The sequence below is a fragment of the Zingiber officinale genome, chromosome 6B, assembly GCF_018446385.1.
Source record: "Zingiber officinale cultivar Zhangliang chromosome 6B, Zo_v1.1, whole genome shotgun sequence".
Classification (NCBI taxonomy): domain Eukaryota; kingdom Viridiplantae; phylum Streptophyta; class Magnoliopsida; order Zingiberales; family Zingiberaceae; genus Zingiber; species Zingiber officinale.
This window is the reverse complement of record NC_055996.1, coordinates 28,233,080-28,244,811: the sequence shown is the minus strand read 5'-3', so window position 1 is coordinate 28,244,811 and position 11,732 is coordinate 28,233,080. Positions and strand designations below refer to the sequence as shown.

General features: G+C 40.6%; 1 long non-coding RNA gene across 1 annotated transcript; it reads right to left on the bottom strand.

The window, feature by feature from the left end:
* Positions 1-10,445: 10,445 nt before the first annotated feature.
* LOC121990037 lies at positions 10,446-11,472 on the bottom strand. Its single transcript, XR_006114417.1, has 2 exons — positions 11,435-11,472; positions 10,446-10,576 (listed from the first exon to the last, which is right to left on the bottom strand). It is a non-coding gene; the product is annotated as an uncharacterized LOC121990037 (long non-coding RNA).
* Positions 11,473-11,732: the final 260 nt, after the last annotated feature.

The window sequence follows — 11,732 nt, the reverse complement described above, 5'->3', positions numbered from 1 at the left end:
AACTTGACCAAGGGAAATTGCCCCAACAATCTCCCCCTTTTTGATGTTTGACAATACTACTAAGTTAGGCAAAATCTCATAGCCTTAACCTCTTCTTCATACTAAGTCTAAATCTCATAGCCTTAACCTCTACTTATACCAAGGCTAAATCTCATAGTCTTAACCTCTACTTATACCAAGGCTAAATCTCATAGCCTTAACATCTACTTTATCATAAGGCTAAATCTCATAGCCTTAACATCTACTTTATCATAAGGCTAAATCTCATAGCCTTAACTCCTTCTTTATCACCAAGGCTAAATCCCATAGCCTTAACTCTTCCATGATAAAGTATGAATGAGAGCCTAACTCAACCTCCAATTCTCCCCCTTTATCACACATCAAAAATAGAAAACCAACTCTTCTCCAAAAGAGTTATCTTTACAATGAAGATCACATACCCTTCATTGTCTCCAAAGCTCCCCCTTGAGCTACACTTTTCTCCACAATGCTCAACCTAGAGCATTCACCAGTTGACCAATGAAAATCCCATTCATTGTCTCCAATACTCCCCCTTGAGCAGTAATCTGCTTCTCAATGCTCATCCAAGAGCATTTTTCACTTTACCAATGAAGGTCCGATCCCCCTCATTGAACCCAATGCTCCCCCTTGAGTAAACATCTACTCCAAAATGCTCATCCAAGAGCATTTAATATCCTAACAATGAATATAACCAACCTTCCATTGCTCTCCAATACTTGACCCTGAGTATTAATTCATCATGAAGGTTTAACCCACCTTCTAAGGTCTTTGAAAATATTTTTATGTTTTCAAAGAGTAACTCCTCCTAAAAACATGGTCAAACTTCTATCATTGCACCAACAATGACTTGAGGTTCCTAAATTATTAGGAAAACCAAAACTCGAAGTTTTGAGGTTCAAAATTTAATAATGAAACTAACCTCAACCTAAACTTCACCTAAGTCGACATTAACCAAACCATGCTTGTTTTCATGATGAAAACTCCCCCTAAGTGTATATAAATGTATTCCAAGGAATTAGGAATGGTTAATGACTCTTGAAAATCAAAACTTGAAGTTTTAAGGTTCCAAAATTCAGAATCGAAACTAAACCCTATCCTAAACTTCATTTTGGGTTTTCTTAACCAATCCATACTTGTTTTCATGATGAAAACTCCCCCTGAATATATACAAATGTATTCCAAGGAGTTTGGAGTGGTTAATGGGATTTGAAGTGACTTGAAGTGTTGAAATCAGGCTTTTCCAGCCAAAATCAGCCTCCCCAATCGATTGAAGTTGGGACTCAATCGATTGAACTCACTCCAAGCGATCCATTGATTGATTCCATGATCTTCTGTGAGTAGAAATTCCCTTTGAATCGATCGACTGATCGATCCAATCACGGGTCAATCGATCGGCTGATCGATTCAATTACCCTCTGGTCGCGAGAATTGGCTTCCCAATCGATCGGCTGATCGATTGAACCCAATCCAATTGATTGGCTGATCGATTGAGTTTCTGATTTCCTGAAATTCTATTTCAGCGAACTTCAGAAACTCCCCAAAAATTCTACAAAAATCTAAAAATCATGAAAATTCATGTAGACACTACTTAGGGTATATACTATCAAGGAAAAATAGTTTTCTATGAAGATACTTCTATTTTCAAAGATTGACACAAACTTTGAAACTTGTAAAAACTTTAGTGTTTGCTTCAAGTTTGTATCTAACTATTCAATGATGATTACTATCAAAAGATAGTCTTCACCAAGGTTTTTCAAAACCATTTTAAAATCATTTTCAAAACCAATATCCAACCATGTTCTTTGGGCTCAATGCACATGACTTGTACATTAGCTTTCCCAATGATTAGAAGACACATAACTATGTATTTTGATGAACCTAAAACTCAACAAGATGCACTAAATCAACATCTTAAGTTTTGTTCATCATCCTAGCATCTCACTTGTATCTAATGTATACTAAAGCACATATAAGTCATCTTATGATTCTTTGTGAGATGTATATTTGGTTTTGCCCTAAACTAAGGAATCATGCATATCTATCTAGGCATTAAGAGACTTATGATCATCCACCTAGGATGTCATTTGGTATAATCCCACTTGTTGGGATATTTACCATTCTTAATAAATGTCTTTTGTCCTTAATTACAAGGAAATTAACATAATGCATGATGATCAATGGTATACATCAAAATAAGCAATTTTTAAAAGAAAAACATGAAATAGTTACATGATGTATGTATGACATGACAGGTATTTTTATATTTTTCATAATAATCATGAATGCAAAAATAAATATGATGTCATGACATATGATGGGCTAACAATCATGACATTTTAGCATAGACAAAATATACCTAAATAATCTATCTAAGTATCCTTAATTCTTAGCTAAACCTTAAAATTAAATCCTTGATTGCCCAATTTCATCAAGAGTGTGTCAAATCCAATTTTGACATTTCTTTTCCTTTTCTAAATGTGTCCATTTAACTTAAGTTCAAGTTCTCAAAGTTTGACACATTTTACTCTTCCAAAGAGTGAACATCTTACATTAGGACCTAGATTTTTCTTTAATTGTCCTAAGACAATACCAGCACCTCAATTTGGTATTTCTTATGTTTTCCCAGTTGTGCCAAGTAAAATTAAACATGATTCCTTAAGATTTGGCACATGTTACTCTTTCCAAGAGTGATAATTTTGGATTAAGGTTTACATTTTCCTTAATTCCATAAGAAAATGTTGAATTCCAAATTTGGCATTACTTTTGCTTCTCTCAAGTGTGTCAATTAAAATTAATTTCAAATCCTCAACACTTGGCATCTTTTTGCCCTTCAAGGATTAATCACATTTGATTAAAGCATGAATTTTCTCTTAATTCCTTAAGAAAGTATCAAAATTTTAACTCAATTTTTCTTATACTTTTCTTAAGTGTGTCAATTTAGATTAAGTTCAACTCTTCAAATTTTGGCACATATATTACTCTTTCAAAGAGTAACCCTACAATCCTTTTCATTTTCAAAAGTTAACAATAACCTTGAAAATGCTCTCAAGTGTCAACTTTAACAAGGTTGGGTTAACTACCCTTCTAATTGGAGTTGACACTTTCTAAACCGATCTAGGGTGTAGAGAATATGACCCTAGGAACCCAAAACCTATTGGTGCTCCTTGGATGCTCTAGGTGATCACTAGGGATAACTTCCCTAGATACCTTCCTAAGGACCTTTCTAGGCTTCTTAGAAGCCTTGGTCACTTCTACTAGGTCACTCCTAGGGCTAACTCCCCTTTTAACATTATTTGTGACTTTGTTTGGCCTCTTTGGAGCCTTAGTTACCTTTACTAGGTCAACTCTAGGGATGGTCTTCCTTGTGACCTTCTTTGTGACTTTGTTAGACTTCTTAGAAGTCTTAGTCACATTGGTCTTGCCAAAAGGATCTTTAGGGATTCCTTCCCTAGTATCCTTGACTTGACCTCTAATCCTAGGATTGGTCCCATAACTATATGGAATCCTATGAAAGGAAGTCACATCCTTCTTGGCTTTAGGTTTGTATCCCAAACTTCTATAGCCATTGGATGACTCTTGCCTAGTTCTCCCTAGAGTTTTCTCATTTTGACCCTTAAGAATATTTTTCATTCTTGCTAGGTCCTTTCTAAATTATCAAGTCTTGACCTTAAGACTTGGTTTTCTCTTATCAAATCCCTAGATTTCGGTTTCTTATTGAAACCTTGAGCATTTCTATTTTGGGACTTATATCTAAAGTCCTTAGAGTTATTTCCTAAGTAATTATCTACCTTCCTAACCTTAGGCATGACAGTTCTAACATGAGGAGGTATATATTTATCCCTAGTTTGATCATGCTTTCTATTTTCATTGTAAATAGCATTTGTATTATTTATCTTGTAACTAGCATGCTTTTTACCATTACTAGGAGGAATTGCACTGTTAAATATTACCTTGGGTTTGCTCTTCCAAGCTCTCCCTTGATTTGTGTTTTCTCTTATCACTTTGGTTGTCTTCTTCCCTTTAGGACATTGACTTCTATAATGTCCTCTTTAATTGCATAAGAAACACACAATGTGTTCCTTGCTATTCTTTGTAGTGGGAATTGTCTCTTTGGGCTTCTCCTTGCCCTTGGATACTACTTGGCTCTTCTTCTTGGCCAATTTTGGATATTTACTCTTGTAGTATCCATGCTCCCTCCCTACACTCAAAACAAATGATATAATTTTTATTATTTTCAATTGAAATTTCTATACATTTGCTTATAGGGATGATGCTCGATTCTCCATTTGATGTAGCTTGAGTTGTGGAGGTAGCATCATCTTCCAATTCTTCTTCTCTACTTGGAGGTGTGGGTGCTTCCACCTCTTCAACTCTCAAGGTTGTGGATGCTTCCACCTCTTCCTCTCTTGAAGATGTAGAGGATCTCTCATCTTCTTCCTTCTCCTCCTCTTCCTTCTTCTCCTAGAATGTTGATCTTGTGTCAATATCGGATTGCTCCTTCTCTTCTTGGACCAATGAGCTCTTCTCCTTAGGCTCTTCAACTTCTTGGACTTGTGTAGGGTCTTCATGATAGGCAATGGTCTTTTTACAAAGATCACTTGTATTTGTGGTTTCACCTACACTAAACAAAATATTAGAAGGTAGTAAATTATGCAAAATTCTCGTTACCTCCTTATCCACCTCCGATTTCTCTCGTTGCTCTTCGGTCCAATGCCGAGGTCGGAGACGTTTACCCTTCTTGTCCGTAGGAGCTTCAAATGGGTCACTCAAGACAACCCATTGGTTCTAATCCATTTGGAACCATGTCTCCAGCCGATTCCTCCAAAAGGCGAAGTCTTCCTTGTCGTATGGCGGAGGAATCCGGATGCCCCATCCAAGTGGACCTCCCAAGTCCATCTTCTTCTTCCTCTAGCTTCTTGCTATCTTGGCGGTTAGTCCGTAGAAGAGCGACCTCGCTCTGATACCAATTGTAGGGACCTTTGTGCCCGCTAAAGAGGGGGTGAATAGCGTTTCGTCAAGCTTGCTCGTTCTTGCTTCGTCTTGATAATGTGCAGCGGAACACAAAGACAAAACAAAACAAAACACTCACAACGCTAACACCTAGGGTTTACTTGGTATCCACCTCAATAAGAGGTGACTAATCCAAGGATCCACACACACGACACAATTCTTGAAACCCCAAGGTTATTTTGGTGTGATCAACAAGTTAAGTTAGGTCCTGTGTGTTTCTAACCTTGTGTCTAAGTGTGCAGGAGCTTAGGAGCACAGGTAGTCGAGCGAAAGACGCAGCAAGCGAGAAGGATGGCAGTCCGAGGGACGAGGTGCTGCGGAAGAGTACACCGGCGGGCGAGAAGGAAGCGTGCGGTGGTTCCGAGGGGCGAAAGCCGAAGCGGAAGATTGCTTGGGGAGCAAGAGACGCAGCTAGCGAGAAGGATGACACGCGGTGTGTCCGAGGGACGAAGACTGAGGATGAGTATGCCGGTGGATGAGAAGGAAACACGTGGCGATTCCGAGGGACGAGAAGCCGGAGGGAAGCCCGCTCGAGAAGACCGGAAGTTGAGTTCGGGTGAGCCCTTTTCCGGATGGCAGAGATCACCCAAGCGAACGGATCCGGAGTAGAAGACCTGGACCGAGCCGAACCGAACTGGAGCAGAGGTCCTGGACAAAAAAGTCAACCATTGTTGACTTTTAGGCTCTGGGGCTCCCGGAGCTGTCCGGGGCGCCCAGAGCCGCCCGGGGCGCCCGGAACCGAGCGCCCGGACTTGGTTTTTTGACCAAATCACGTCAAACGCGATCTGAATGTTGGGGATAAAGTTTTATCCCCTCAGGGCGCCCGGAACCCCTTCCAGGTGCCCCGACCAAAGCTATAAATATAGCCTTGGTCCAGAAGCTCTTCATGAATTCAGAACAACTCATTATAACAACACTTGTACGCTCTCTCTAGTTTATCTTCTCTAGTTGTGCACTTCACTGCTGTAAAAAGGCTTCTCCGCCAGAATAAGATAATAGTACGACATCTTCCTTGGATTAACAACCTCCCCGGTTGTAACCAAGTCAACTCTCTGTGAGCCTTTTACTTTCTGTTTTCTGTTTACTTTATTTGATGCAAGTGTTTTGTTGAAAGTTCGAGAAGGGTGTTTTTTGTTTTTTTACAGGGCTATTCAACCCCCTCTTCTAGCCGGCCCAACGGTCCTATAAGTGGTATCAGAGCCGAGGCACTTCAGGAGGACTAACCACCGAACGAAGCAACGAGATGGTCGGGCCAAGCATCCACCCGCCGAAATACGAAGGGGATTTCGCCTCCTGGAAGAATCTGATGTAGGTATTTTTTTACCACAGACTTTGAATTAACCTTAAAAATGGAATCTGGCTATGTAACTCCATAAGGTAAGGAAAAATGTTAATGGACAAAAAAGGAGCAGGCTGAATTCGTGGTGAACGGTAAAGCAGAATATCATCTGCTAAGCATTCTTAAGTTAACAGGATCGGGCGCTACGACTTGGCAAAGGAACTTTGGGAGAAGTTCCTCGAGCTACACGAAGGGACGTCCGAAGCCAAGCTCGCCAGAAGAGATCTGCTTCGCAATCAGCTCACCAGCCTGCGACTTGGGGAAGACGAGTCAGTCGCACATCTGCACTTAAGAATAAAAGAAATTATTACCGGACTTTTGAATCTCGGAGAAAAGGTAAGTAACCGAGATTCGCTCAGGTACGGTTTAAATTCCTTTCCTAGAAATACCAAATGGGCATCATTAGTAGATGCATTTTACATTTCTAAAGATTTAGAAAAGATTTCATTAGAAGAATTCTTTTCAACATTTGAAGTGCATGAGTCAAGATGTGCAGGAATGAAGGAGCCCAAGAACAACGTCGCCCTCAAAGCCTCGAGAGACGAACCAGAATCGGAATCCTCTCTCGATGACGAGGAAATGGTAATGATGGTAAGAAGATTCAAGAAACTTTGTAAATCCATATCTACTAACCATCCACAGGGAAAGAAGAAAAGAACGATCCGCTGCTTCCACTGCGACGAAGAAGGGCACGTCAAGGACAACTGCCCCAAGCTTAAGAACAAGGACAAGGAAAAGGGTAAGAAGCCTATTCAAAAGCGAAAGGCCCTAAAGGCGACGTGGGACGATACGTCGTCCGAATCAGAAGTCGAAGCATTCTCCGGACTCGCACTGATGGCGAGTCATCAAGACGACGACTGCGATTCAAGCTCTTCCGAGATGAGCATCGAGAGCATCGATGAAGGGGGAGCTTCGTCAAAAGAAAACAACAATTCAGGGGGAGACACGGACAACGAACTCGACAAGGTAAGTCAGAGGTACGTTCTCTTCCTCCCGATAAACTTTTTAAATTCGTTAAGTTATTAACTAAAGACAGCTGTAAATTAGAAAAGGAAATCAAAATTTAAAAATAATTTTAGCTAAATCCTACCCTTTAGAAGAATTAGATAAATCAAAATTGGAAAATGAAAAATTGAAATTAGAAAATCAAAATTTGAAAATTCAAATAGATAACTTAAAAAATTATGCATGTTCATCTAAAACCAATTTTAGAAGATTTAATAATTTAAATTGGTACTTTAAATATCACCCGGGATAAATTAAGAACATTTCAAGAAAAAATGTCCCTAAAATTTTTTTAGTTAATCCAGTAGGTTGGAACCTATATTGGGTTCCTAAATCATGCTTAAACAAAATTTTAAAATTAAAATTAGAGCTTTAAGTGAGAAAATTAAACAAAGAATTTCTTTATGAGGCTTTGTCAAGGAAGTGGTTGTTGCTCCAATAACCAAGAAGACCTAGTGCCTCGCCACGACCTGGAAGCCAAAATATTGAAATAAATGTTTAATTAACTTGCTAATGAAGCATTAATACAAGAATTAATTAGTACTTTAAAATGGTTATTCAAAACATTTTATTTCAATTTAGAAATTTACTTACTTAGAAACTTTTTTAATTTCCTAAGTCATTTTTTTTTAAAAAAATGTGCTTAAAAATTCTCAAAAAAAAAATTTAAGATAGAATTTTTTTTAATTTCAAAAATTTGTTACTTAGGATGTTTTTTTTACTTAGAAAAATTCTCAAAAATCATTTTTTCCTAAGTTAAAAACTTCTTCCTGAAACTAGAAATCTCAGCTTAAATTACTTAGAAATTTTTTCTAAATTTCTTAAAAACTTAGAACTTTTTTAGAAATATTTTTTCTAAGTCCTTAACCCTTAGATTATTTTTCTTGGAACCTCATTTTTTTGTGATCAAAGGGGGAGAAGGGAAAGTATAAGTCTAGGGGGAGGTAGATAGATTTAAATTTTTTTTCTTGTCTATCTTTTTGCCCTTAAATTGCAAATTAAGTTAATTTACTTAATTTTATTTAATGTCTATTTTAACCCTAGCTTAACTTGGGTTGATCACACCAAAAAGTGGGAGATTGTTGGAACCCCAAGGTTGTTTTGGTGTGATCAACAAGTTAAGTTAGGTCCTGTGTATTTCTAACCTTGTGTCTAAGTGTGCAGGAGCTTAGGAGCACAGGTAGTCGAGCGAAAGATGCAGCTAGCGAAAAGGACGGCAGCCCGAGGGACGAGGTGCTGCGAAAGAGTATATTAGCGGACGAGAAGGAAGCGTGCGGTGGTTCCAAGGGACGAAAGCCGGAGCGAAAGATTGCTCGGGGAGCAAGACACGCAGCTAGCGAGAAGGATGGCACGCGGTGCGTCCGAGGGATGAAGACTGCGGATGAGTACGTCGGCGGACGAGAAGGAAACACGCGGCGATTCCGAGGGATGAGAAGCCGGAGGGAAGCCCGCTCGAGAAGACCGGAAGTTGGGTTCGGGTGAGCCCTTTTCCGGATGGCAAAGATCACCCAAGCGAACGGATCCGGAGTAGAAGACCCGGACCAAGCCGAACCGAACCAGAGCAGAGGTCCCGGACGAAAAAGTCAATCGCTGTTGACTTTTAGGCCCGGGGCGCCCGGAGCAGCCCGGGGCGCCCGGACCTGGTTTTTTGACCAGATCACGTCAAACGCGATCTGAACGTTGGGGATAAAGTTTTATCCCCTCAGGGCGCCCGGAACCCCTCCCAGGCACCCCGACCAAGGCTATATTTGACGCGATCTGAACGTTGGGGATAAAGTTTTATCCCCTCAGGGCGCCCGGAACCCCTTCCAGGTGCCCCGACCAAGGCTATACTCCCAGGCACCCCGACCAAGGCTATATTTGACGCGATCTGAACGTTGGGGATAAAGTTTTATCCCCTTAGGGCGCCCGGAACCCCTTCCAGGTGCCCCGACCAAGGCTATAAATATAGCCTTGGTCCAGAAGCTCTTCATGAATTCAGAACAACTCATTGTAACAACACTTGTACGCTCTCTCTAGTTTAGCTTATCTAGTTGTGCACTTCACTGCTGTAAAAAGGCTTCTCCGCCAGAAGGAGATAATAGTACGACATCTTCCTTGGATTAACAACCTCCCGGTTGTAACCAAGTCAACTCTCTGCGAGCCTTTTACTTTCTGTTTTATGTTTACTTTATTTGATGCAAGTGTTCTGTTGAAAGTTCGAGAAAGGTATTTTTTGTTTTTTTACATGGCTATTCATCCCCCCTTCTAGCCGGCCCAATGGTACTACATACGACACAATCTCCACTATGAACACCTCCTTCTCGGTCACAGCCGGAGGCGGAGAAGCCTCGTACAAGCTCACACAACAACACTGTAACGACCCAACTCCTGGGTACTAATCTGTGAGTCAGATCGCTACATTAACTACTGAAGCTACTGTGCGGAAAACTGGGTAAAATAAAATTTCACTAACTGACTCGGTTAATCTGACAACTGATACACCCATGCTGTTATAAGGAAGGATTCAAGACCCTTTCCGGTTGGTGTACATGTGCTAAGGAGGATACTTGACCTCCCATCTGAGCTAGGAACTCAGAACTAACTTCCCAGCTAGCTGCTGATTAATCCACGGATCGATCAACTTGCTACGATTCTGTGCCCTGCTGGATCGGTCTGCGGACCGAACCAGAAAAGGCTGGATCGGTCGGCAGACCGATCCAGGTGTGTCTGGATCGGTCTGCAGACCGATCCAGGCACCTGGAAACACTGGATGCTCTCTGTTCGGTGCTGGATCGGTCGGACGACCGATCAGATAGCATACAGTAGCATACTGTATGCCTCTGGATCGGTCGGACGACCGATCTGATAACGGATCGGTCGGCAGACCGATCCAACTCTGATACGAAATCAGAGTTTCTGATTTCAGAACTTTCAGGCACTGGAACGTACCACAACTCACAGACATAGGTTCTAGATACATGAAAAACAATCTAACATTAACCTACATGCGTCCTAAACTGAACAAACTGAATAATGCATAGTTTTACTGGATTAAAACATTTAACCAGCTAAGGATTAAACCATAAACAAACTAACAACGTAAATACTGGAATTAAGCTGTTTCGACCCCTAGGATCTTTATTCCAAACCCCTTGCACACACACACCTCCATAGCATTGTCCTCCAGCCTCCGTTAGTCCACTTTTCTTTTACCTGTATCTGCAGTATAAGAAAAATAGTACCTGTAAGCTAAAGAGCTTAGTAAGAAACCATCTACCTCACAAAAACATGCAACGATGCAAGTATGGTTTCAAAACATGCTATTTGAAAACTGAACTGAGCATGGCAACATGGCATGGCATACAAACATGTACTGAACTGATCATGGCATACAAACAAGCTGAGCATAGCATACTGTATCTGAAACTAAGCATACATACTGAACTGGTCATGCATATACATCTAACTGATCATGAACTCAAATCATGAAACTTAACTGAGATAATCAACTGAAACTGAAACTAAGTTAGTGTTTCCATCACTGATTACATATTTGGAAAAACTATATATAATAATAGATGAAAATACTAAACATGCTGCTGGGGCCCTGACAACTGTACCTACGAGACCCGGGATTGCAAGTTCCGAATCCAGCAGGGTTACTAGGTTATCTGAACCTAGGGACGACTGTGGGAGTCCAGCCCATGGATATCTGATCCAAGTACAGTGCCAACTGAATAAAAGTAAAATACTGAATACTGTTTTATTTTACTTTGCTGTTCTAGGTTATCTGAACCTAGAGCTAGGTTATCTGAACCTAGAGGCTACTGTGGGAGCCTACCCAATGGATATCTGATCCATATAGCTGTAATAACTGATAAATAACTGAATAAAATGTTTCTAATATATTTACATGCTGTTAGGACGCCTACTAGTGCATCCTTCTGAACTGGGCATTCTACCGAATGCTTGGTGTGCACTAAAAGCACACCCTAAAACTGAAAACTGTAAAATTACTGATCTAACGCCAAAACTAACAAGCGAGAGCAATTATACTGCAGGTGAGGGGTTTCTTACCTCAATCGCAAGGTTTTCTTACGATTCTAACCGCTAGGTTTTCCGGAAAACTGTTCCGTTCGACAAACCGCTTATGTCCTCGCGTTCCTCTCGCGGAGAAGAACCTTTTTCGTGTTGGAGTCATCGCCGGAAGATGTTCCCTTGACCCTTAGTTTGGTGTGTGCTGTGCGTGAGGAAGAGGGGAAGAGGAGAGGTGCGGCGGTGGTGTTAGGTCTCGGTGGAAAAGATGTTGCCGAACCAAGTTCCCCAAATAAACCAATTCCAACTTAAGTTTATTATTCATATCAAGTGGTTTAAT